Source organism: Podarcis pityusensis, assembly GCF_964106645.2.
Source record: "Podarcis pityusensis genome assembly, chromosome: 9".
NCBI lineage: Eukaryota > Metazoa > Chordata > Lepidosauria > Squamata > Lacertidae > Podarcis > Podarcis pityusensis.
The window spans coordinates 63,400,715-63,427,216 of record NC_138034.1 but is presented as its reverse complement, the minus strand read 5'-3'; the positions used below and the strand labels follow the sequence as shown (position 1 = coordinate 63,427,216).

Below are 26,502 nucleotides of genomic sequence, written 5' to 3'. Positions count from 1 at the left end.
TTACTGCAGTTGGGAGAAATCCATGGAGACCAAGTAATCAACTTCTTTGCATGTGCCGACAATGGCAGCTGCCTGGTCTGAGTGTTGACCAGGCAGGTGCAAAGGCAAAAAAATGGGGAAAGGTCTTATTTTAATTGTGAGTAATAATTTCAGGGCAAATGGCTCACCTCATGGTGTTGTATTGCAAGTAGGGAAAATTCTTACCTTGTGTGTTGTGTTGGTCAGAGTGTCCCTGGGTGGTATCAGGTCTGTCTCTGTGTCTCTCTCTGCCTGGCCTACCTCACAGGGGTTTTGTGAGGGTGAAACCAGGATGGGAGGTTGAGAAACAATGCATGTCACCATAACCTCCTTGGAAGAATGGTGGGATATAAATGTAATTTAGAAAAGTAAAAATGTTAATGTTACAAACCATGGAGGTGCAGGTCACTTCTGTGTCAGGGCAGCTGTCTACCAGCTCCACTGGTACGCAGGCTGAGACCCTATCTGCCCGCAGACTGTCTTGCCAGAGTGGTGCATGCTCTAGTTATCTCCCGCTTGGACTACTGCAATGCCCTCTACGTGGGGCTACCTTTGAAGGTGACTCAGAAACTGCAATTAAACCAGAATGCGGCAGCTAGACTGGTGACTGGGAGTGGCCGCCGAGACCATATAACACCAGTCCTGAAAGATCTTCATTGGCTCCCAGTATGTTTCCGAGCACAATTCAAACTGATAGTGCTGACCTTTAAAGCCCTAAACGGCCTCGGTCCTGTATACCTGAAGGAGCGTATTCACCCCCATCGTCCAGCCCAGACACTGAGGTCCAGCGCTGAGGGCCTTCTGGTGGTTCCCTCGCTGTGAGAAGTGAGGTTACAGGGAACCAGGCAGAGGGCCTTCTCGGTAGTGGTGCCTGCCCTGTGGAACGCCCTCCCAGCAGATGTCAAGGCAATAAGCAACTATTTTACATTTAAAAGACAACTGAAGGCAGCCCTGTTTAGGGAAGTTTTTAATGTTTGATGCTGTATTGTTTTTAATATTCGTTGGCAGGCACCCAGATGGGCGGTGTATAAATAAATTATTATTATTATTATTATTATTATTATTATTATTATTATTGGAATACAGAAAGGAATATAGGAAACCAGATAGTGTACCACTGAGCATCACCAGTGGAAATATAGCTAGAATGATAGGCAGGGAAGTTCACTATTTCATGCTATCAGTCCATGCACTAAGTGCTGCTAGACATCATGCCTGGAGGTCATGTTTTCTTTTTTTAAAAGTTGCCGTTAGCCAGGAATGGAGAACCCGTGGCCCTCCAGATGTTGGACTCAAAATACTATCCACTTCCAACCAATATTCAGAGATTCTGGGAGTTGTAGTCCACCATCTAGAAGCCACATGTTCCCCTAGGCTGCCAATCCCTGTGGCTGCTGTAATGTAACCCGAGCATAAGGGAAGGGGCTGCTGAAAAGGTTTCCTGGGCCAAGAAGGTCTGCAACCTGCAAGCAAGAGCCTATTTTCTGCTCAGAAGAAGTGGGTTTGTCTGCAGCTGGAGCTCCAGTAAAAGCCCTATAAAGTGCATTACTAAATTAGCAATATTTACAACTTTCATGCATTCCTCTAATTTATTTATAGCACAAAATTCCTTCTGGTTCTTTCCCCCTTAAAGTCATGGGAGAGTAGATGTTGGCTCAGCCATAAGAGGAGGAAGAAATGGGTTATTTCCCCAACAGCCCCTCAGTGTTTAAAATAAATAGTAACTATAGTGGCTTAGATCCAACTACATTTTTTTCAAGGAGGGAAAAACACACACACAGAGAGAGGGAGAGAGCGAGAGAGATTGCTGTGCCCCAGCTTGTCAGTTCAGCAAATCAAGGCATTTCATTTGAGCTGAATGGCGATGTTTAGGTAAGCAAGACTCTGTGCTGGAGAAATATCTATGAAGAGACTGTCAGACCCATTAACACCAAGGTACCTTTATTTTATGTTTTTATTGCCGCTTAATCATATCAGGGAAGCCGTGATCAGGTTGAATTCTTGTGCTGTTTTTCACCATCTCTGCTCGGTTTTATGAACGGCTATTCATGTTAGCTCCCTTATAGGCAGAAGACTTTTCTGTAGAATTGTGTGTGTGTTTGACAGAGAGAAAGAGGTGTGTGTGTGTGTGTGTGTGTGTGTGTGTGTGTGTGTGAAATGAGTGCCTATTGAGTTTGGTTTTCATACTGGATAAGGCTTGGGTGTGTGCAGAAATTGCACTCATCTGCAGGTGGTGAAAAAATGGACTTGCAAGTCTTGTTGTTTCAAGACTTCTTTTTCTATCCTGCAGCCTGCTTGAATCTGGGAAGGCATGCAAAGTTCATCTCTGTTAAGCCTGGATGTCTGGATGAACAACTGTGGACGCAGAATGGCTAAGCAGATGTATGAACTACTTGCTATGTTAATTCCTTAACAGTATGCATTACAGCTGCCCTTTATGTCATGCGTACCCTGAGACTCTGTTAAGGAGTTGTGCTTGAGAGACGATGATATGGGAATTCTAATTTGGCACAGTTTCTGGCACTCACTGCAGCTTTGCAACACCTTGGCGTTGCCTTGCCTTTGCCGTGTTTCCCCCAGCCCAGGCATGGTGTTCAAAGAAGTTTTAAAAATTGGCATAAAGGTAAAGGTAAAGGGACCCCTGACCTTTAGGTCCAGTCGTGACTGACTCTGGGGTTGCAGCGCTCATCTCACTTTACTGGCTGAGGGAGCCGGCGTACAGCTTCTGGGTCATGCGGCCAGCATGACTAAGCCGCTTCTGGCGAACCAGAGCAGCACACGGAAACACTGTTTACCTTCCCGCCGGAGCGGTACCTATTTATCTACAAAAGCACTTTGACGTGCTTTTGAACTGCTAGGTTGGCAGGAGCTGGGACCGAGCAATGGGAACTCACTCCGTCGCGGGGATTCGAACTGCCAACCTTCTGATCGGCAAGTCGTAGGCTCTGTGGTTTAACCCACAGCGCCACCGGCGTCCCAAAATTGGCATGGATCTCCATAAATTAGAACCATAGTTACATAGGGGAAGGAGAACCACCAGAGATGGCAATCCTGTAGAGCAAAATTGGGTGGTTCCATCTATCCCTCTTGCTGCCTACAATTGCCATTTGCTCAGCTACCACAAGAATTGATTATGTGCTCACTGCAAGGCTGTGTTTGTTTAGCCAGCAACGGAAATGTACAGAGCACTTTTGGCTGCAGTCATAACTTATATTGCACATATCACCTACTTGCTCTTACACTTATTTTACAAAGATCACACTCCCCAGAACACTGCTTTGTATTTCTGAGGGTGTATTTACAAATCGATTTCTAAAAGTGTTTTAACCCTCGCTTGCTTCATTTTCTCCAATTAAGTGCCATTTGAATTCAGTGCACTGAGTCAGAGAAAACTCTCTTTCCTCCTTTTTCTCATCTCTTTCTTTGCCCTTTGGAATTTTACATAATCATCTTAAATCCCAGAAGATACAACTCAGTGTGCAGATTTCATCCAAATTTAACTGAACATTGCCACTAAGTACATGGTGTGTTTCTTTAGACCTAAAGGTGTGCCATCTGATGCCATGATTTATTTGTTTTTTATGAGGTTGCAATGTGAACTTCCCAGCATCTGAATGCAAATTTGGCCACTGAGCTGTTGCCCACCTGTAACTCCATCCCACTCTATCATGCATGCTTCCTGAGCTTGTCGACAAGACTCCTGCTGGCAACTCACCTTGTTGCATATTGCAATAAATTTGCCCAGATAAACAATTCCCACCGGATTGCACACACACAATATTTTCTCATTTAAAGCAGCAATGGAGGGAGGAGAACTTTTCATTTATTTTAAACATGCACGCCTGGCAGTAGGTAACCTAAGGGGATGTTTGGTGCAGGCTGCACACTCTCAGTGAATAGCACATGAATCATTAGGCCTTCTTCTTTGGCCTGAGACATCCATTGATGATATTGTTTCATTAACTTGCCTGTAAGGCATTACAGGAACAATCAACAAGTGGACCACAAAAAGGATGCTCATAAAATAGATACTGCAGGTATGCCAGACAAGTGGAATATTTTCTTTCCAGTGTACAGCACAGTATTCTTTGGATTCCTGTATTTCCCAGAGGCACCTTCTGCAATCAGGGATGTGTCCCACAAAGCAATGATGCAAAAGTGTATCTGAAGAAGTGTGCTTGCACACGAAAGCTCATACCAAGAACTAACTTAGTTGGTCTTAAAGGTGCTACTGGAAGGATTTTTTTTATTTTGCAAAATATTTATTTCTTTTTAAATATACATTTTTATTAGTTTTTACATATATTTTCCAAACAGAACATATCATCTCATCTCATCTCATCTTATACAACATTTTGGCTATTTTAGTCTGAGACTTCCATCAACCTCATCTCTTAACCTTTTCAAACCTCATCTCTTAACCTTACCTTTGTTATCCTAAGTACTACTTTTAACAATCCATAACTTAAAACCCATTCTCATAAATCTTTTCTCCAATATATCATATAGTTCTCCTTGCAAAACCTCTTGTAGTCCTACAAGCGTAGTCAGTTGGTTACAATTGTCTTTCAGATAACTCGTATATTTACTCCAATCTTTCAAGAATTTCTGGTCCCACTGGTTTCAAATTCTCCCTGTCATCTTATCCAATTCTGCCATTCTGTCAGTTTCATCTGCCATTCCTCTTTCGTCGGTAGTTCTTCCTGCTTCCATTTCTGTGCCATGATGCAAAATATTTCATTTGGCATCCATATTTTTTTTTTTATGGTAGCCCTAATGTTGTTCAGCTCTCAAGGAACTGCTATCCACATTCTGCATCAGCCCTGTATACCTGAAGGATCGTCTCCACCCCCATTGTTCAGCCCAGACACTGAGGTCCAGCTCCGAGGGCCTTCTGGCAGTTCCCTCACTGCGAGAAGTGAGGTTACAGGGAAACAGGCAGAGGGCCTTCTCGGTAGCAGCGCTGGTAGTGTTCTGAAAGCTACCAACATGAGTTTGACCAAACTGCGGGAGGTAGTAGAAGACAGGAGTGCCTGACGTGCTCTGGTCCATGGGGTCATGAAGAGTCAGACACAACTAAAGGACTAAACAACAACAATTGCTTTATTGCTTGTGTGTTTGCTGCCCTGGGCTCCTTTGGGAGGAAAGGCAGGATTTAAGTTTAATTATTAAGAATAATCATCATAAATGCATGTGCCTTTAAGCATACCTCTGTAATCACAGCCCAATGGCTCATCCAAACTCACCTTTTACCTTTTGCCCTGCACTTTTTAGGCACAGATCTATGCTTTTCTTTTTAAAAATAAATTTTATTAGTGTTTATAAAGATAGATACAAATCTTACTACCAAATATCTATTTTATTCAAAATTAATATTAAAAAAGGAGGAAAGGAGGAAAGGGAAAGAGAAAGAAAGAAAAGAAGAGAGAAAAACAAGGGAAAAAAGAGAGAAAATGATTTTTGTTGAGGGAGGCAGAACCTCAGTTTGCTGTGTATTTTTATTATTATTGATGGGGGGGGCAGTTGCCCCCTGCCCTCCCTCTTGGCTATGCCTATGGAAAACAATAAGAAGTAAAGAGCAGGTTTTCACAGTGAAAATACTAGGGCAAAAAAAGATTTAAAAAGTGCAGGCCTGTACCTAGAAATAAATCACAAAAGGAAGGCTGGATGAGGCCTTAGAGTACCCAGGTGTCTGCAAGCACAAATTTACCAAACACAGCACACATGCAAGCATAATGTGAACGGCTGCCCTAATTTTGTGGTTTGTTTTTATGGTTTGTGAAGGAAATTCATTTCCTCCGCCTGCCTCCCCTGTTCCCTGACTCAAGGGACCATCAATAAAGATCAACTTGCCTTATTATGACCAATCTTCTTCAGCACCTCAATTCCTCCCCCCCCCCCATGCAAAGTAGCACTTGGCTGTCCATTTTCACCTGTTTATCTTTCAGCACCATCAGAGCTGAAAAACAGGGAGAAGCCAGGTGCTTTTATAGCAACTGGAGAGCAATGGAACATGCATTTACAGCACCCACACTTCACTGAGCCAGAAGCTAAGCAGTCATTAGCAACAATGTTTTTTTCCCAATACCATCCTTCCATCCTGCAAGCGGAAATGTTGAAGGTGAAGGTTTGCTCATCGGGATTTGGCAGCATCGCTTCTGCTCACTTCAAAATAGTCTGGTGGCTTTGCATGATTGTTGTTGTTTAGTCATTTAGTCGTGTCCGACTCTTCATGACCCCATGGACCAGAGCACGCCAGGCACTCCTGTCTTCCACTGCCTCCCGCAGTTTGGTCAAACTCATGCTGGTACCTTCAAGAACACTGTCCAACCATCTCGTCCTCTGTCGTCCTCTTCTCCTTGTGCCCTCCATCTTTCCCAACATCAGGGTCTTTTCCAGGGAGTCTTCTCTTCTCATGAGGTGGCCAAAGTATTGGAGCCTCAGCTTCAGGATCTGTCCTTCCAGTGAGCACTCAGGGCTGATTTCCTTCAGAATGGAGAGATTTGATCTTCTTGCAGTCCACTGGACTCTCAAGAGTCTCCTCCAACACCATAATTCAAAAGCATCAATTCTTCGGCGATCAGCCTTCTTTATGGTCCAGCTCTCACTTCCATACATCTCTACTGGGAAAACCATAGCTTTAACTATATGGACCTAACTATATGCATGATTACGGTCACACAAAAATGAAGCTCTGCACACCCTTTTCATGGAACAAAGGGGCCTGAACAACCAATAGCAGAGTCAACTGGAAGCTCCAGTTGCTACATAAAAGCCAATGGGGGGGGGGAGACCGTTATTCCCCCACCGCCCAATTTCCTTTTTTCTTTTATTTCAAAATACAAAGTTACATGTTATCACTCAACAGTTATAATCCTCATTCTGCAATACTAATGACTTCCGGCTCACCCATCCTCAATTTTTATAATCACAATTGCATCTTACAATTGCATCATATACAGTTTCATCCTCTTTAACAGGTTTCTCAATATATTCTGCTGTATTTTTCTTAAATTTCAAACCCCACTGTGGACTATGCGTATGGACAATTATTTTTTAAATAGACCAGAAAAGGTTTCCAGTCCTCCTTGAAAAATTCTAGATTTGTGTCTCTTATCAGAGCTGTCAGTTTTGCCATCTCTGTATATCCCATGATTCAATTTTTTTTAAAAAAATGCCAAATAAGAGCCCAAACTGCATGATTGCAGTTAATGTGCATAATGGGTTTTTTCTTATATAAATAGTAGCCATCGGGGATCCTGAGTAGAACTGGGACTACAGGGAGCAGAGAGGGAAAATTTAAGCCTTCTTTATCCGCATGCGGTGATCCCAGTGAAAATCATCTTCCTAAGCTGCTGTTTGTATTCTCTCCTAATAAATATAAGCAGCTGGCAGAAGAGGATTTTTTGTTGGGGCTGTAGCAGGGGAGAAAGGGTTAAGCTCTTCTTCTCTATCTCCTGAGGTCCCGAAGTCGCTCAGGATGCTTTTGTTACTGCTAGTTGCATAAAAAAAGGCATATATTAATATCAAATCTAGTCTGGCACACATATGCATTTCAAAGTAAAAAGGGAAAAGAAGCCAGACCATAGCTCCATCTGGTATGCAGGCTGAGACCCTACCTGCCCGCAGACTGTCTCACCAGGGTGGTGCATGCTCTAGTTATCTCCTGCTTGGACTTCAACGCGCTCTACGTGGGGCTACCTTTGAAGGTGACCCGGAAACTACAACAAATCCAGAATGCGGCAGCTAGACTGGTGACTGGGAGTGGCCACTGAGACCATATAACACCGGTCTTGAAAGACCTAAATTGGCTCCCAGTACGTTTCCGAGCACAATTCAAAGTGTTGGTGCTGACCTTTAAAGCCCTAAACGGCCTCTGTCCAGTATACCCGAAGGAGCATCTCCACCCCCATCATTCTGCCCAGACACTGAGGTCCATTGCTGAGGGCCTTCTGGTGGTTCCCTCGCTGCGAGAAGCCAAGTTACAGGGAACCAGGCAGAGGGCCTTCTTGGTAGTGGCATGCGCCCTGTGGAACGCCCTCCCACCAGATGTCAAAGAGAAAAACAACTACCAGACTTTTAGAAGACATCTGAAGGCAGCTCTGTTTAGGGAAGCTTTTAATGTTTAATAGACTATTGTATTTTAATATTCTGTTGGAAGCCACCCAGAGTGGCCGGGGATGGGCGGGTATAAATAATAAATTATTATTATTATTATTATTATTATTATTATTATTATTAAACCGAATCAGTCAGATCCATGCAGGATCTTTGCTTCTGTGGGACATAGAAAAGCAGGCGCGTTGGGCTCTGTCTGTCTGTTCCACACTGTGTTTCGCCTTGCAAATATTTACCTACCTACAGATTCATAGAAATCATAGAAACATAAAGTTGGAAGGGTCACCTACACCAATCCTCTGCATTACAGGAATCTCAACACACAGTCTCCCATCCAATTTGAAACCATACCAGACCCTGCTTAGCTTTGCAAATGTACTAGTAGTTTTCATGCTTCACCACTAGGATTCCTGTATGCTTGATGTCTAGATTTGGGTAATAAACTGGGATGGTGGTGGAAGGGGTTATCCTCCACAGACGACGTGGGAAACGTTTTCCCTTGTCTTGGGAAATGCTCAATATAAATTAATGGAAATTACAACCAGTGTGTAAATAACATTCATGTAATGCAATTAGGACCAGTATTTGGACAGTTATATTTTTCACTTGAACAAGCAACCTGTGTCCATCTGGAGCCTGGCACTAATTCAGAGTTTCTTCCACGTAAGCCACTTCTCCACTGGCTCAAAATTCATTGGCTATCCTTCCATTCATGTTCTGTTTTGGAGAGATCGCTTCCATTTGCACACAGAAAGACAGCTGCAGAGCTTTAGCAATAGTTAAAAGGGAACGTTGGGGTTTTTTTGTTTTTTTTGTGTAAGCGCTGCTAGCAGTGTCCGAGTTTGCAGACTGGCGAGCAGCAGGCACCCCAGATGGCGGGAATTGAAATCGTTTGAGCACTAAAAGTACTGTAAAGTGGAATTTTCACACACTGCAGTAATTCCCATATTTTTCATGGCTGGAAGCTGTTGCTTTTGCTGAAAAATAAACAGAATCGTTCAGGGGTTGAGGAGCTTTATGCCGTGTATCAAGGCTGGCCTGAGAATTTTTGCTCCCTGAAGTGAAGAACAAGATGGCCCCTCCCCTGTTCCAGGTACAAAACCCAAGCAGCCTGCCAACTGAATCTTACTTCAGTCAGCACTGGTAACAGAACTGTGGCCTACACAGCATTTGTGTTTTGTTTTTTAATAATTTTTATTAAGTTTTACATTTTTGTATTCAACACAATCATCATTATCACAAGAAAAGTGAAAACATATGCAAATCCCAATCTCCCCTGACTTCCCTCAACTTCCTCTTCTGGTTCTTTAAATATTGTTTCTTCTGCTTATTTTATTCTACCTTAATTTGTAGTCTTTTAACTATATCTTATTACACTCATATCATTCATATTTTCCATATTACTTAACTTTTATATTTGTTTTCTTAATTGTAAGTGTTTAGTCAAACCCTGCTAGTGAATCTACTTCTTTATAGTATTTCTGTAGATACATCATAAACGATTCCCGATAATTTTTTTGAAATCTCTATTGTCTTTGTCTCTAAGTTTTCCAGTGAGCTTCACCATTTCAGCATACTGTATTCCATCAGTTTTCCTTGCCATTCTTCTTTCGTTGGTATCTTGTCATCTTTCCATTTTGGGGCTAGTAATATCCTAGCCACTGTTGTAGCATACATGAATAGTTTCTTCCACGTTTTTGGCAGGTCTTGGCCTGTACAGTGGTACCTCAGGTTACAGATGCTTCAGGTTACAGATGCTTCAGGTTACAGACTCCGCTAACCCAGAAATAATACCTTGGGTTAAGAACTTTGCTTCAGGATGAGAACAGAAATCGCATGGTGGCAGCAGGAGGCCCCATTAGCTAAAGTGGTACCTAAGGTTAAGAACAGTTTCAGGTTAAGAACGGACCTCTGGAATGAATTAATTTCTTAACCCGAGGTACCACTGTAATGCTCAGCAAAACAGCTTCTGCTCTTTTAACAAAAGTGATCTTAAACATTTTTCATTTCATTTCATTGTAAATCATTTCCCAATAGCTTTTGATTACAATTCCGCCACATGTGATAAAACATGCCCTCTTTCTCTTTACACTTCCAACACTTATTGGAGCGGCCTACACAGCATTTGAGGGCAGCAGGATAGCTTAGGAAGTGCACACCCAGATCTTTCTACTCACAGCCCCTCAGAATCTGCTGCCTGAGGCAGGGGCGTCTTACCCATAGAAGCTAAGTTCTGAAGGGCTCCAGGGAAGAAGCGGAGGCTGGATGTGGCGCCTCCTGGCATCAGCTTGCTACCCTCGCCTGCCTCTGCCATGCCATGCCAAAGCAGCGCTGTGCCCAGGACCTCCATCTGCCATGGCCACCGTGGCATAAAGCGGCCAGCTGAGCCGGGAGGTGCCATGTCCAGCCTCTGCCTCTTCCCCACCAGAGGAGCCACCCTCCAGCCACTGCCCGCCTCCTCCAGCCCCGCCAGCAGTGCCATCCTCCCTAAAAAACTCTGGGAAACGGGGGGTGCTGGAGGGAGCTTTGCACCATGGTGCCGGATATGCTTAAGACGGCCCTGGCCTGAAGCAGCCACCTCACTCTGGCTAGAGACTGAATGTGACAGTAAATGTGTACAACAGAGCTTCAGACATGATGACCACTTTCTAGCTACCTGATATGCATGTATCTGTGTGGTAAAATGGCCCCAGTCTTGAATGGTGCAGAATCTTCTGTTTCTCACTTACCAAGCCTATTTTGATACCTCCCCAGTTATTTTTGAATACCGTCATTCAATCCAAAGGGCTCTAACGTGGTGAAGAAATTCATGCCCAATGAGAGCTTGCTAACAAGGCTCCCATTCACACCATTCATTTAAATCACATGACTTCCCTCAAGGAATCCTGGGAACTGCAGTTTACCCATCACAGGAAGTTCCATCTGTAAGGGAATGGGAAAATGCAATCTGGCATTGTATGCTAATGTGCAAGGTATCTTTATTACAAAAGGTAATAAGGTACTGGAAACATGAAAAAAGATTCACGAATACATTTCATACTTGAATGGAAAACCCTCTGGAATAATTTAGCATGAGTTTGTATTTTGATTTTAAAAAATATTATAATTATTAAAAATACTCTTCAATTGAATTGTAACCTGGTTTCTATATTTCTGTCTTATTTCTGTAAAATAAGGTAGTAAACAGAGTGTTGTCACCAATCCTCATCCCACACATCTAAGAGCTTTTTTTAAAAAAGGGAGAATTTTAAAAGTCGATATGTAACTGTATGAAATAGACTTCAGTGCCAAAACAAGGCCATTCCTTTCTTTAAAAACACAAAGAAAGAAACCTATAAAATATACCCAGCTATACACAGTGGCAAATATGTTTTCTATATCAGCTTTGAAGGCACTGTTTGATATCTGCTCAGCAAAAGGGATCAATTAATTTGAGCTGCTGTGAGTAGTTACAGAAGTCATCATATAGCTTTCATATCTTGAAAGGCTAAATGAAGATGCCATTGATGTGAGAACTCGAAAGCCTGGATTTCATGCTGAACATGAAGAAAAGGGCTTTTAAAACTAACTGTTAAATATACGCCAAATAGAAGTGACATATTCAATTCTTAGCTTTGAATTTCATATGGAGATTATCAGCCCTACAGAAAAGGCTACGTGGCTTGTTATTTGAATGTCTTAATTCACAATCTCACATTTTTCAAATTCTGCCTTCCTCTTCTGGGTCTGTTTCCCAGTTTCCAGCTCTTGTAATTTCCCCTGCATTGAGCCTTTGTATAGCACAATAGTCATAACAGAAACAGGGTGCTCCATGTTCGCAGAGTGGGTAGCAGGCTTCTAAAAGCAGAAAATATCAGGCACGGGAAGAATCTATCTTCCCACTACTCGTTCTCCAGCTTGTTTGTTTATTGCTTTAACCATGTGATCAAGTGGACACCAAAATCCCTTTGAGTCTGATTCCAGAGCAAATGAAAGTCTTGTATGGCGAAGGACACCAGCTCTTTAGCACTGACTTTAAAAGCAAATGTTCAGTGTTCTTATGCACATAAATGTGATGGCCTAGGGTTCAAAACTATCAATCAAAACAAAGACCTAAGGACACTGAAGAGGGGAAGTCTATGTACAGGAATTGCCTCTAAATGAACCATGGAGAGGCAGAGGAATCCATGTGAGGAGACCCCTAGGAGCAACCACTGTGTCCACATACATGGCTTGGTCACTCTGCCCTCCAATTCTGACCATCTCCAGACTTTTGACCAAACACTTTAAGCACCACGAATTTCCCCCTTGACATGCCTGCAGCCTGTAGGAAGCCCCAGTTGGCTCCTGACTTCTGCTGCAGCAACATCTGAGTCTGCTGCTCTTCGGTGCCTGTATCCAACCTGAATTCTCTCAGTGCCATTGAGAGCTGTCCATGGTCCTGTAGACACCCCATGGAACAGCACAATAAAAATAGAAATCTTTTGAAGTCTGTGGAGGCAACATAACTGTTTGACCATTCTTTGGTTCTCATAATTTTACGGATTATTTATTTCCCCCCACCAATTTATATATCACATAGCACCATGATTACTAAGCAGAGTACAATGAGGTTACCAAAGAGATGCAAATGTATAATCAGTTAAAATTAAGCATAAAATGGCTGATTATTATTTTTTAAGTCATCACCCATTGCTTGAAATTCAACAGAGAGGGAGCCTGTCTGATCTCAGCTGGGAAGGAGTTCCACAGATTTGAGCCCACAGTAATGAGCACAGGTCCTAATGGATGCCAGGTGTGAAATTGGACCCGTTGGAGAACACTAACAGCAACCCCCCCCCCAAGAACCCCCTTTGATTGGGCAGGGATATAATGAATTAAGTGGTCCTTAGTATCTGGACCCAAGTTGCCAAGGGTCTTGTAAATTAATGCAATAACTCTGAATTTGGCCCAGCACTAAATGAACATTAAGGATGTCTTCTTTAAACAACAGTTCATAATGAGAAGAACTCTACTAAAAATAATATTTCAAAAGTCACAAAACAATACTGAGCAGGGAAAGAAATTGACAAAGAAATAACTCCCCTCCGCCCTGCTTCACTGGCACCTTCCAACAGTTCTCATTCCCTCCTGTGAAGGTAGCGAAGTAGCCATTCCGTTCTCAGAAGGTGCCTTCTGGCTCTAGCACATAAAGTCCTAGAACATTCATGGTTGAAGCTTCCAGGTCTAGAACATAAGAAGAACCTGCTAGGTCAGGCCAATGACACTTCTAGTTCAGCATCCTGTTCTCACAGTGGCCAATCAGATGTCTATGAGAAACCAGGGAGCAGCACCTACACACAAGAGCCCTCTTCCTTCCTGTGGTTTCCAGCAACTGGTATTCAGAAGCATTGCTTGCTTCAACTGTGGGGGCAGAGCAGAGCCATCATGGCTGGTAGCAACTGATATAGCCTTCTCCTCCATGAATCTGTCCAATCCTCTTTTAAAGCCTTCCAAGTTGGTGGCCATCACTGTCACCTGGGGGAACGAGTTCCATCGTTCAGCTATTTGCTGCAGAATGATAGGCACGAATCTGAATGTGTTCGGTGACTTTCAACCAGTTACGCTGTATACTTGTTCAGACTGGAATTCACACGGGATCAGAGGGACCATTGCTAGGAAGTTGTACGCCATCCATTTGAAGGTGTACCCATGCAGATGCCTATACAGAAAGCTCTGATGGCATGGAAGGATTTAGCGCCTCAAGGGATCCAGCCATTTTTCAAGCTATTGTTTGAAAAACAGTAAATCAGCAATGGAGAATTATCAGCCCAGTGGCCCATATTTCTCCAGAAGACAGGAGGGTGTTGTGCTTTTAATGCCAATAATTTGAAACAAATAGTTTGTAGTCTGACTTGAAAAGTGTGTTGGGGGTTGTTGTCCTTTTTTACTGTGGGAAGAGGAAACTTTCTCTTTCTGTCCTCTTTCGATGCTGCATATTAACCTAATCTCATTTCCTGGTTGGCCAGATCCATTGTTTGCAAGCAGCAGCTATGGAAATCTCAATGTATGTGTGTTTCTAATCTCCCCCCACCCCACCCTCCACCGCCTCTCCCCACTATGGATGTTTTGTTAGCCTTTGTACTTGTTTGTAGTCTGCTTAAATTGGGTGTCAGATTCCAGCTGGAAGCCAGGCTGCTTGTTGCCATTATGGCTAATTGGGCATTCATAAGCAGGGAAAAGATACACCCCATTTGCATCTAAATTTTATTAGTATCCTACTGTTTGGCTCCTCTTTTGGGGGAGGTGATGGCTATTTGTCAATGTCTGCTTCCTTACATTTGGCGCTTCCCCAATATATATTTTTTTCCTTTGGAAGAGTCACAGTTGGATAGCTCTGTCGCTGCTGTTGTTTTCCCCCCAAGTGGTTTTACATAGTTTAAAAATTTATGTCCGGGAGAAGAGCCAAAGACCTTTTACAATTAATGCTACACTGGTGCAAATTTTAATCAGAGGGAAGACACGTCAGTAAGGCGGGCAGCCAAGGGACACTCTTTGTTCCTTCCCAGGTTTTATGTAGCCCATTGGCCTTATAAAAATAAGCAATCAGATTTTCCTGATTGCTTATGATTTAAATGGCAATCCTTCAGCTATAAGGTCCACCCTTGCCCAACGAAAAAGGAATGTTGAATAAAGGTAAGACAAGGACTTTGGGCATGGGTGGTCTGGCTTGGTGATTGAAGCCTGGGCAATTTTAGAGACCAGAACAAATTGTAGGGTGGTGGGCTGGGGTCAAATAATAAATCAAAGGAGCAGCTGTAGAAATATAATTTAGGAGTTTCTCCAAGGTCAAAGCTGAAGAGGGCAGTTCATGGGAGAAGGCAGTTTCTATCAGGGTTTGTTGGATATTTATCAGAATAACTCTTGGGCAGAAGATTCCTTCATTGCAGGGCATTGGAATAGATGACTTTCATGGTCCCTTCCAATTCTACAATTCCATGATATTCATTCATTGATTATTTTACATTTTCAATAAGACTGAAATACTGAGTTGGGATGAGCTTTTTTTTAAATGACTCCACAATGCTCCGGAGCTGGTACTTACCTCCCCTGCAATCTCAGAAGAAACCTTATTTAGATGGTGTTAATACCTCCTACCTTCCAAAAGCTATCTTCTTTTGTTTTGTTTTGTTTCCCCATTGATTTCTATAAAGACGCAGGTAGACTTCTGCTGCCTGTGAATTTCCATTCCAAATGGCATGACATTTGCAGATATTCTGCTATCTCCAGGGCATCACACCTGCCAGATTTCACATAGACAGAGCAAAAGGGTCCCTGTTTTATACGCAATTAAAATAGGCATCCAGACGCAGCCTAACTGCTGTTGAAACTAAAGAGCGCTTTCTTGCATGTCATGTTCGCTGCTCTGCAGTTTCTCTTTCCATGTTTGAAGTGCTGCATATAGTAAATGTGAAGAGGTTTTCGGGGTGCAGGTGTTTGCGATGGTAGTGGCAGTAGTTATCATGATAATAAAATATTTCAGAATGTCATTTTCTGGCACTCTTTTGGAGAAGTGTTATTTGATATGGACATTTCTTATCTCCCTTTGCATACATCCTGATTGCTTGGTTGTGAAACTGAATCTTCTTTGTGACGATTTTTTACAGATGCAAATGTTGTTTCATCTTCAAAAAGTTGGGGGGGGGGGAGAAGACCCAGGTCTGACATTGACACCAGGAAAGATTCTAGATCATATAATTAAACAGCCAGTTAGGGAGCGCTTAGAAAAGGATCTTGTGATTACTAAGACCTGGCATTGGTTTCTCAAAAACAAGTCATGCCAGATTAATCTCATTTCTTTTTTTGACAGAGTTAAAAGTTTGGAGGATTGGGGGAATGCTGTGGACATGGTGTATCTTGATTTCAGTAAGGCTTTTGACAAAGTTCCCTATGGTATTCTTGCGAAGAAGGTGATAAAATGTGGGCTTGCCAATGTTACAGTTAGGTGGATTTGTAGCTGGTTGACTGACTGGGTGCTGTCTTATGGTTCCTCATCATCCTGGAAAAAGAATGACAAGTGGAATGTTGCAGGGTTCTGTTGTGGCGCCATTGTGGTTCAACATCTTTATAAATGACTTAGGTCCAGTCCATTAGGTCCTGACCATTAGGTCCAGTCGTGTCCGACTCTGGGGTTGCTTTATTGGCTGAGGGAGCTGGCGTACAGCTTCCGGGTCATGTGGCCAACATGACTAAGCCGCTCCTGGCGAACCAGAGCAGCGCATGGAAACGCCGTTTAGCTTCCCGCCGGAGTGGTACCTATTTATCTACTTGCACTTTGATGTGCTTTCGAACTGCTAGGTTGGCAGGATCAGGGACCGAGCAATGGGAGCTCACCCCGTCGTGGGGATTCGAACCGCCGACCTTCTGATCAGCAAGTCCTAGGCTCTGTGGTTTAACCCACCGCGCCACCCACATCCCATAAATGACTTGGATGAAGGCAAATCAAATTTGCAGATGACACCAAACTGGGGTAGCTAATATTTCAGAATAGAGAATCGAGATTCAGGACAACCCTAATAGATAGGGGAACTGGGCCAAGACTGACAATATGAATTCCATATTAAAAATGTAGGGTTCTACACTTAGGTCCGAAAAACCAGATGAACAAATATAGGATGGGAGACACCTGGCTTGCCAGTAGTACTAGAGTTTTATCTAGGAGTTTTAGGAGACCATAAGCTCCACAAGCTTAACTTGAGACAACAGTGTGATGCAGCCGCAAAAAAGCTAATGCAATTCTAGGCTACATCAGCAGAAATATAGCGTCCAGATCAAGGAAAGTAACAGTACCACTCAATTCTGCCTTGGTCCGATCACATTTGGAGTAGCGTGTCCAGTTCTGGGTCCCAGAATTGAAGAAGGATATTGCTAAGCTGGAACATGGGCAGAGGAGGGTAGGGCAACCAAGATGATCAAGGGTCTGGAAACCAAGACTTATGAGGAATGGTTGAGGGAGCTGGGTATATTTAGCATGGGAAAGAGAAGTCTGAGAGAAGATGTGATACTCATTTTCAAATCTCAAAAGAGCTGGCACATGGAAGATGGAGCATGCCTGTTTTCTCCTGCTCTGGAGGCCAGGACCTGAACCAATGTCTTCAAGTTACAAGAAAGGATATTCCGGCTAAACATCTGGAAGAACTGACAGTAAGAGCTGTTAGACAGTGGAATGGCAGTTGTGGACTCTCCTTCCTTGGAGGTCGGTTGCTTCCGACTCTACAATTCTATGATTCTAGATAGAAAAATGGTGTGGTTGCAAAATGGCACAGTTAATGAGCGACAACAATATGTATGAATTATGCTAACTATATTGCTGGCAGTTTTGTGTACGAAATTGGCATCATTACTGCGATGGGCGGCGGCAGTGGGGCTTTGTGTATCAAGATCAAACTGCCTTTCTTTCCCAAAGATACTGAGATAGGAACCTTGATAAATTTAACCCCATGATGAAAAACTTCAGCATTACAAAATATGCAGTTAAAATCACAATCAAGGGCAGTACATCCTGCCTAATGTTCAGTTCTAACCTATTGTTTTATTTTTAGGTTAGTTTATGAGTTCTAATAATGAGAAATAAGTGTGCTTTTCATATATATGAAGTACTAAATCTGAGACTGAAATCCTTAGTTGCAGATAAATCAGAAATATCTCATACATAGCCCTTTCCCCACTGGAAAGAAATTGTCTTTCTTCTTCCTCTTCTTCCAGAAGTGTTAGTTTGCCAGAAGCCATGTAGAAAAAAAATGCATACTTCCCTACCAATCTGTAAAATAAATTCTGGGATTTATTTGACTGTGTCTTCTGTTTATCACTGTGAATTATCACCACCCAAAACTCTAGTCCTGGAAATAACACTTTAATACATATTAATATGTTGTAAATCTATGTCACCCACTAGAAGATGCTTCCTAAAATTTATTTTCATTTTAAAATAGTGGTTCGATTTGTCAGATGTATGGATAATTTGACCGTGTCATTTCTGCCCTTGCAAGAAGAGTCTAGGTACCAAATTCTTTTATGCAAGACTGGGACTGGAGAAATCTGGGAAGTGTAATACTGTTTTTTATTATTTAAAAGCATATATAATATATTTTTTTATATAGCTTTACACTTTTTTAGCTGCAATCCTGTACACAGTTACCTGAGAGTAAGTCCCATTGACATCAGTATGATTGATTTCTGAGTAGACAGGTATAGAATTAGATTCACATTCTATCATATTAATTACATGAGATATCTCAGGCAAAGTAATAAACTCAAATGAATATTGTCAGTTAAAACATTACCTACGATGTATTTCTTCTTTGCTATCTTACTAAGCTTTTCTAGGTAAGACAGAGGTAAGATGGATGGTTTGGCAATTGTTTGTAGTGTTGCATTCTTAAGCTGGCTTTCTTCCTTAAGCGTGGAAGTTGCATTTTAGTGTGAATTTGCTTTGTAAAACATGACAAAATGGCTGCTGTGGGGGTATGGCACGACGCAAAATGTCCGCCTTATCTAAAGGGCAGAAAAAGAGACAGAACTACAAAATGGTGCCAGCATGCCCACTATCAGTGAAATAAAGGCCATCGCCATACTTGTGTATAGAGCACAACTCTTTGCACCTCTCCTCTGTTCAGAATCGAAGGGAGGGTGGGTGATCAGTCCTGGCATCTAATGAAATGTGGGCACATTTAGTGGGAGGCAGGCATGATAATTGTAGAAGAGACCAAGCCAGTGTAAGCAGAGCAGAAAGAGCAAAGAATCTCTTTTGCACTGTGATCTTTTTAGGGGATATTTTCTGAGGTCGTTTGCAGGCACTGCAGGAGATAATGATGGGCACGCTGGTACACATGGGTGCCACACTGGCCATCCCCCAAGCCAGCGGGGAGCTTGTAAAGGGCAGAACCATACTGTCCATCCCTCCCAACTGAATGTCAACTGTGACATGACCACTGAGCATGCTCAGTCCTCAGCCTTGTTTGTCCTCAATCCAGTTATGCTGGTACTCTGTGTTTGCCATTAGAGGAAGTGATATGATGAAGGCCTGCATTTAGATTGCTGTGTATGTATGTGAAAGGAAAAGTGTATTACCAATAACTTCATAAGCAACTTCTTCCCATTAGTTTTCATTTTTTTTTCTTTTTTAAAGTTTATTTCATGAAACAAGATAAAATGGATGAGGTGATTATCACAGCAGGGGGACGAAAACTGGCTGTAGTCAAGGAACCCACAGAAACATATGGTACTTTTAATTCACATCAGCTTTAATTACTTCTTGATTATATCACATACATTACCCAAAGAAATTGCTGTATAATACTGCCCAGCAAGTGGATTTTCTCCACAAAAGGAACCGTGATCTCTGAATCAAAAGTGGTGTAGCTGAGAGAATGATACACCAACTCCACATCTCTTCACTTTGATGATTAAATTATAAGCAAGAGTGCTAGACAGTTCTCATATCAAGTGCCGTATGTTTGGGCCAGAGCCCAGAATACCAGATATTGTTTGGGCTATCAATTGGGAACACTGTTTCAGACCAGTCACCCAACTTGAATGCTAATAAAAAAAAAAAAGTAATGAAAAGGCACATCCATTCATCTTTGCAGTGTCTGTTCCATTCACAGCAGCACTTAACAGCCAAATGTGTGAAAATATGTAAACTTAATAAGGCATATGGTCAAGATTTGTACTATTACACTGTTCAGCACACTGTGTTTCTTTAATGCGCATTCTTTGGCATACATTGAAAGCACATTTCTGTGTTCGGCCTCTATGAAATGAATAGGCAAACTGTGGCACTCCAGATCTTTATGGACTTCATAAGAAGAGCTCTTCTGCACATGCCCAGTGACCCATTGAGTCCAGCATCCTGTTGTCACAGTAGCCAACCAGATGCTCAAGGGAAACTCAATGCAGGACATGAGCCGCAACAGCACTCTCCCACTTACGTTTCCTTTCAGCTGGTGCTCAGAATCACAGTTCCCCCAATATTGGTTGCAATAAATAGCAACCTTGACTAGCAGCCATTGATATCCTTATTGTATATGAATTTGGCTAATCTCCTCTGAAAGCTGTCCAACCTGGTGGCCATTGCACTTCCTGCGGTGACAAATTCCATAAATTAACTATGAACTGTTAATATATCTTATTGGACGTCCTCAGTCTTGTTGTTGTTTAGTCGTTTAGTCGTGTCCGACTCTCCGTGACCCCATGGACCAGAGCACGCCAGGCACTCCTGTCTTCCACTGCCTCCCGCAGTTTGGTCAGACTCCATGTTTGTAGCTTCGAGAACACTGTCCAACCATCTCATCCTCTGTCGTCCCCTTCTCCTTGTGCCTTCCATCTTTCCCAACATCAGGGTCTTTTCCAGGGAGTCTTCTCTTCTCATGAGGTGGCCAAAGTATTGGAGCCTCAACTTCACGATCTGTCCTTCCAGTGAGCACTCAGGGCTGATTTCCTTAAGAATGGAGAGGTTTGATCTTCTTGCAGTCCATGGGACTCTCAAGAGTCTCCTCCAGCACCATAATTCAAAGCTTACAACATTCAATTTTGTTGGGTGATCTGGGACAAAAGCTTCTTGTTATTGCTCCACATCATACCATAGGCTACAATATATCTAGGCAAAAACAACAACAACGGGCCACGTGTCTTCTGGGCCATGCTCCCAGGCAAGTCATATGACCTGTGTGAGAGTATGGAGCCCAAAATTTGCATTTTGGGGGGCTCTGTGCTCTTGCAGGGCCAAGAAACATGTGTCCTTGGGGGCCACAGCACCCCAAAATGCATGTTTTGGGGGGCCATGCTCTCGAGAGCACATCCCCCAAAAAACAGGATGGCCCAATCAGGACAGTCAAGGAGTATGCCATACAGCTCTATCCCGTTCCCCTTGCTTTCCCTTTCCCACCCTTAACTAATAAGTCCCAAACACTTTTCCTCATATGAGCAGTTGCTCCTGTCCCTTGATCAGTTGAGTTGCCCTTTTCTGCCCCCTTTCCAAATCCACAATATCCTTTTTGACTTGTGGTGACCAGAACAGTACACACTATTCCAAGTGTGGGCTATGCTATTGGCAGTTTTGTTTTCCTACCCCTTTCCTAATGATCTCCAACAGGGATTTCACCTTTTTCACAATTACCACACACCTGTCCTGGTCAGTCACCACCAATTCTGACCCCATCAGCATAGCGGTCAACCTTCCCTTTTTTTGCGGGAAATACCCTTATTCCAGCACCGTTTCCCGCTGCTTTCCACTGCTGTCCCGGATTGTTAGATATCCCGTAGACTGTCCCCCGGACAGGTGAGGCTGCTCATCCCATATTTTCGAGACTGCTGATCCCTTATTTTCAAATCTGAAAGTTGACAGCTATGCCCATTAGTGTATATGGGCACCTAAATTTTCTTGCCCCATTGCAGATCTTTGAGCAACACCATTTCTCACAACAGAGAAGAATTTTTTTGAAAGTCCAAGCACAGAGTATCTACCCGAACACCCCTATCCACGTGCTCATTGACACACTCAAAGACCCCTAAAGCGTTAGATAGGACTTAACTTTGCAAAAGCATATTGAATCTTTTTCTTCTATATGCTTGGTAATTTTCTCTTTAACGATGCTTTCTGTCAGTTTTCCCAGAGCACATATTATGCTAACTAGCCAATAACTTCTTGGTTCCCCTTTTTAAAAATGGTTTTACATTGGCCACTTGCAAGTCCTCAGGTAAGGAGGGACAAATTACTTTTTTTTTCCCCCAGAAGATCATAATTCAACTATGATAGCTCTTGTCGGCATGACTGGTCACCAGAGATAATGACAGCTGTAGTCTAGGAGCACCTGAAAGGCCATAGGTTCCTCACCTCAGAGTTATGATTTTAATACTTTTCTTTGAAGCCAGACTTCTGGTTGAGATTAAAAGTAAAGGTACCCCTGCCCGTACGGGCCAGTCTTGCCAGACTCTAGGGTTGTGCGCTCATCTCACTCTATAGGCCGGGAGCCAGCGCTGTCCGCAGACACTTCCGGGTCATGTGGCCAGCATGAAAAGCTGCATCTGGCAAGCCAGCGCAGCACACGGAATGCTGTTTACCTTCCCGCTGGTAAGCGGTCCCTATTTATCTACTTGCACCCGGAGGTGCTTTCGAACTGCTAGGTTGGCAGGTGCTGGGACCGAACGATGGGAGCACACCCCGCCGCGGGGATTCGAACCGCCGACCATGTGATCGGCAAGTCCTAGGTGCTGAGGTTTTACCCACAGTGCCATCCGCGTCCCTCCTGGTTGAGATTAGTTAACTGAAAATAACCCTATGCCTTGAAAAATAAGTTAGCAAATATTTTACAGGCATGCAGGCAAATTCTCTAGCTATAAAGCAAGCTGACGGGATATAATTCGTAAATAATGTATGGTTCAATATATGGAATTCAACAAGCTTAATCTAAAAAGTTTCCAGGGTACATATCTCCTCAAGTAAGACAGGTTTCATATTAAGACTTTTCCAGATTGCTTAATGGCTTTTATTGCAACGATTTGCAGAGAATCATAAACAGCCAGAAGATAAAGTTACTTTGAAAAAAAACAAGCCAGTGCCTAATGTTTTAAAATCCTGGTTCCTAGAACTGTGGCCCATGTGGAAAAAAGATTGGTTATGAGCCGCTGCATCCTCCTATCTAACTAATAAAGTTAACTGCAAAGCGACTAAAAATACCAAATGTTTCTCCTCCACATTAACAATTTACTGTTGCTGCTGCAACAATCATAAATCATCACAGGCATTGAAGGAATGGGTCTGGTAGGCATGGCTGTGTGAAAATATGTCCTGTGAGCAATTTAATCATTTCACTCTCAACCATTCCATGAAAGATGAAGATGGCTTACACGAGGCTCACTGTGGTCTCCAGTCTAGGCACCAATTGGTAGACTGAAGATATACCCTCCAACATTTCTCCAGTGAAAATTATTGTTGTTGTTTAGTCGTTTAGTCGTGTCCGACTCTTCGTGACCCCAGGGACCCCAGGGACATCCTATTCCATAATAATAATAGTAATACAGTAATACCTCTGGTTACAAACTTAATTTGTCCTGGAGGTCTGCTCTTAACCTGAAACCATTCTTAACCTGAGGTACCACTTTAGCTAATGGGGCCTCCTGCTGCCGCCGCCACGCGATTTCCATTCTCATCCTGAGGTAAAGTTCTTAACCCGAGGTACTACTTCTGGGTTAGCAGAGTCTGTATCCCGAAGTGTTTGTAACCCGAGGTGTTTGTAACTCGAGGTACCACTGTAATTTTATTATTTATACCTCACCCATCTGACTGGGTTGCCCCAATCACTCTGGGCGGCTACCAATATATACGTATAAAAGCATAATAAAACATTAAACATTAAAAAACTTCCCTGAACAGGGCTGCCTTCAGATGTCTTCTAAAGGTTGTACAGTTACTCATCTTCTTGGCTCAGGGTGTGTGTGTGTCACATAACTCCACACCCTCCCAACATTTCTCTGATGAAAATAGGGACATCCTAAGGAAAAGCAGGACGTTCTGGGATCATAGCAGAAACCAGATGGCTTCTGTAAATCCAGACCTGTCCCTGGACAATAGGGACACTTGAAGGGTCTGCTAGCACAAGAACAGGAACTGCACAGCAGAACAGCTGGCACTCCTCTGAAGGCAAGATTCGGACCTTATGCTGCTTCTTGTTGAATGCTGTCTAAAAACTTCGACCATTCAGCATTACTGGGATGATCCCAGATTCTGGTATTATGAGAAAGGGAAAAAAACAAAACTTCTTTTTGACCACTTTCAGCACACATATTTTTTTAAACACCTGTATCATGTTCCCTCCCCTTACTCACTATTCCCCTGAACTAAAAGGTGCAGCATGTTTTAAACTTTCCTCATGGAGAAGTTGCTCCAGCCCCTCAATCAATTTGTTTGTTCCTTTCTGCACCCCCTTTCAGCTCTACATTATCCCCTTTTTAAGGTTGGCTGGCCAGAATTGTACACAGTATTTCAAGACACTGCGATATTAGCAATTTTAGTTTTGACTCCTTTCCTAATGATCCGTAACGCAGAATTTGCCTTTGACACAGCAGCTGCGTATCGGGTCATCACTGAACTATCCACCACAATCCCAAAATTCCTTTCCTGCTCGGTCAGTGCCAGCTCAGATCTCATCGGGGTATAAATTGGGAAATTGAGATTTTTAGCCTCACTTGTTCACATTGAACCACATTTGCCGATTTAATGTCCACCTCTGCACTGCGAAAGATCACTTTGAAGCTCTTCATTCCCATTTTTTCTTTTTACCACCCCCAATAATGTGGTGTTATCTGCCAACTTGACCAGTTTGCAGCTCAGTCCTAACTCCCAATCATTTATGATCAACTTTAAAAGCACTGGTTGCAATTACATACGTTCGTTTCAGAAATAGTCTGTTTTGAAGGTGACTCGGAAACTACAACTAATCCAGAATGCGGCAGCTAGACTGGTGACTGGGAGCGGCCGCTGAGACCATATAACACTGGTCTTGAAAGATCTATATTGTCTCCCAGTACGTTTCCAAGCACAATTCAAAGTGTTCGTGCTGACCTTTAAAGCTGTAAACAGCCTTGGTCCAGTATACCTGAAGGAGCGTCTCCACCCCCATTGTTCTGCCTGGACACTGAGGTCCAGTGCTGAGGGCCTTCTGGCAGTTCCCTCACTGCGAGAAGCCAAGTTACAGGGAACCAGGCAAAGGGCCTTCTCGGTAGTGGCACCTGTCCTGTGGAACGCCCTCCCAGATGTCAAAGAGAAAAACAACTACCAGACTTTTAGAAGACATCTGAAGGCAGCCCTGTTTAGGGAAGTTTTTAATGTTTAATGTTTAACATAAGATTGTGTTTTAATATTTTGTGGGAAAACACAGCCAGATGGGTGGGGTATAAATAATAAATTATTATTATTATTATTATTATTATTATTATTATTATTATTATCTTCCAAAAAAGATAAGGAGAGCCCTGTTACATCAGGCCAAGAGACCATTTAGTCCAACATGTTGGTTAATTTGATAAAATGATAAATAAGTGTGGTAAAATAGAAAGGAGAATTCCCTGGATGGATAGATCCTAGTTTGGGACAAGCCCCAGCACAGCTTTAAAATCACAAAATATGTAGCAATGGAAATATAGGCTATTAGAACTTTAAAATAGCCCCCTTTAAGTTGCTTCCAAAGGTCCCCACATCCCTTAGCATAAAAAGACCACACATCAAGTAAGTTAAAAATGGTTTACTTAAAACGCCTCAAAGGTCAGGTTCATGTGCTTTTCCATACAGCATTCAAAAAAGACATGCAGTATAGCAGGCTCAAAAGTGGTAATTGCTTTTAAATTATTTGTGCAGAAACACAAAGATGGCTTGCTTAAGCCGCAGGATCCAAGTTTGGAGAACCCAGTTTAGACCTCCTTCTGGTAGGATGAAGAACATGGTGGATAACCCTTGATAACCCTCCCTTCCAAGGTGATGAGGAGTCATAGCATCACAGAACTATGGAAGGGACCTTGAGGACCATCTAGTCCAACCCCCTGCAATGCAGGAATCTCAGCTTTAAGCAGATGGCCATACAACATCTGCTTCAAAGCCTCCAAGGAAGGAGAGTCCACAACATCCCAAGGGAGTCGGTTCCACTGTCAAACAGTGTTCTAGCTAAGCCTGGCAGGACATCTTACTCTATGGTCTTAACCCCTTCATGTATTAGTTAGAGTTAAGCATGTTGCTTATATGAGGCTGGCTATCCTGCACAACACTGTGTTCTCACAGCTGCTCATGAGAAGCCAGCAAGCACAACAGCACTCTTCCCACATACAACTACGTCCCACAGAAGAGGCAGAACATAGCAATTGTGGCTAGTAGCCATCCTGTTCTTCAACAGTTACCGATCTATACAAGGAGTTCTCCTCTTATCCTATAATTGCTAAGCTTATTCAGGAGTCTTTGATGAGGGACTTTATCAAAAGCTTTTGGGAAGCCCAAGTACACACTGTCTACAGCAGTGTTTCTCAAACTTGGGTCTCCAGCCATTGTTGGACTGCAACACACATCATCCCTGACCACTAGGGATGATAGGAGTTGTAGTCCAATAACATCTGGAAACCCACGTTTGAGAAACACAGGATCGTACTCCTTTCCACACACTTATTGACAGTCAAAAGATTCTAAAAGGTTAGGGAGAGATGAGAGAGCAGACCTTGGAGAACCCAAGTTGCATAACTTTCTAATGCTGATGCTTCTAATGAAATAGCAACTTCTCATATATATATATTTAGCTTGAGGATTAACAAAACAATCTTCATTATTGTCTCTTTCTAAATTAGTCCAATTGACTTTCCTCGTAGAGC

At 42.8% G+C, this 26,502-nt stretch overlaps 1 protein-coding gene and 1 long non-coding RNA gene across 8 annotated transcripts in view; one reads left to right on the top strand and one right to left on the bottom strand.

Annotated features, from left to right (window-relative positions):
* Positions 1-26,502, top strand: part of ARHGAP24 (Rho GTPase activating protein 24) — a 415,666-nt gene that overhangs the window by 245,772 nt on the left and 143,392 nt on the right. Inside the window, exon 1 of one of the 7 annotated variants that reach the window (XM_081020802.1) lies at positions 1,814-1,953. The exons of 5 other annotated variants lie outside the window; for them this stretch is intronic. The gene's annotated coding sequence lies outside the window, so the exon portion shown is untranslated. Of the gene's footprint in view, positions 1-1,813; positions 1,954-26,502 lie in introns of those variants that run through there. One more of the 7 variants, XM_081020803.1, reaches the window with a different exon arrangement.
* Positions 9,010-13,281, bottom strand: LOC308485502. The gene is made up of 3 exons (XR_013990576.1): positions 11,832-13,281; positions 10,986-11,058; positions 9,010-10,010 (listed from the first exon to the last, which is right to left on the bottom strand). It is a non-coding gene; the product is annotated as an uncharacterized lncRNA (long non-coding RNA).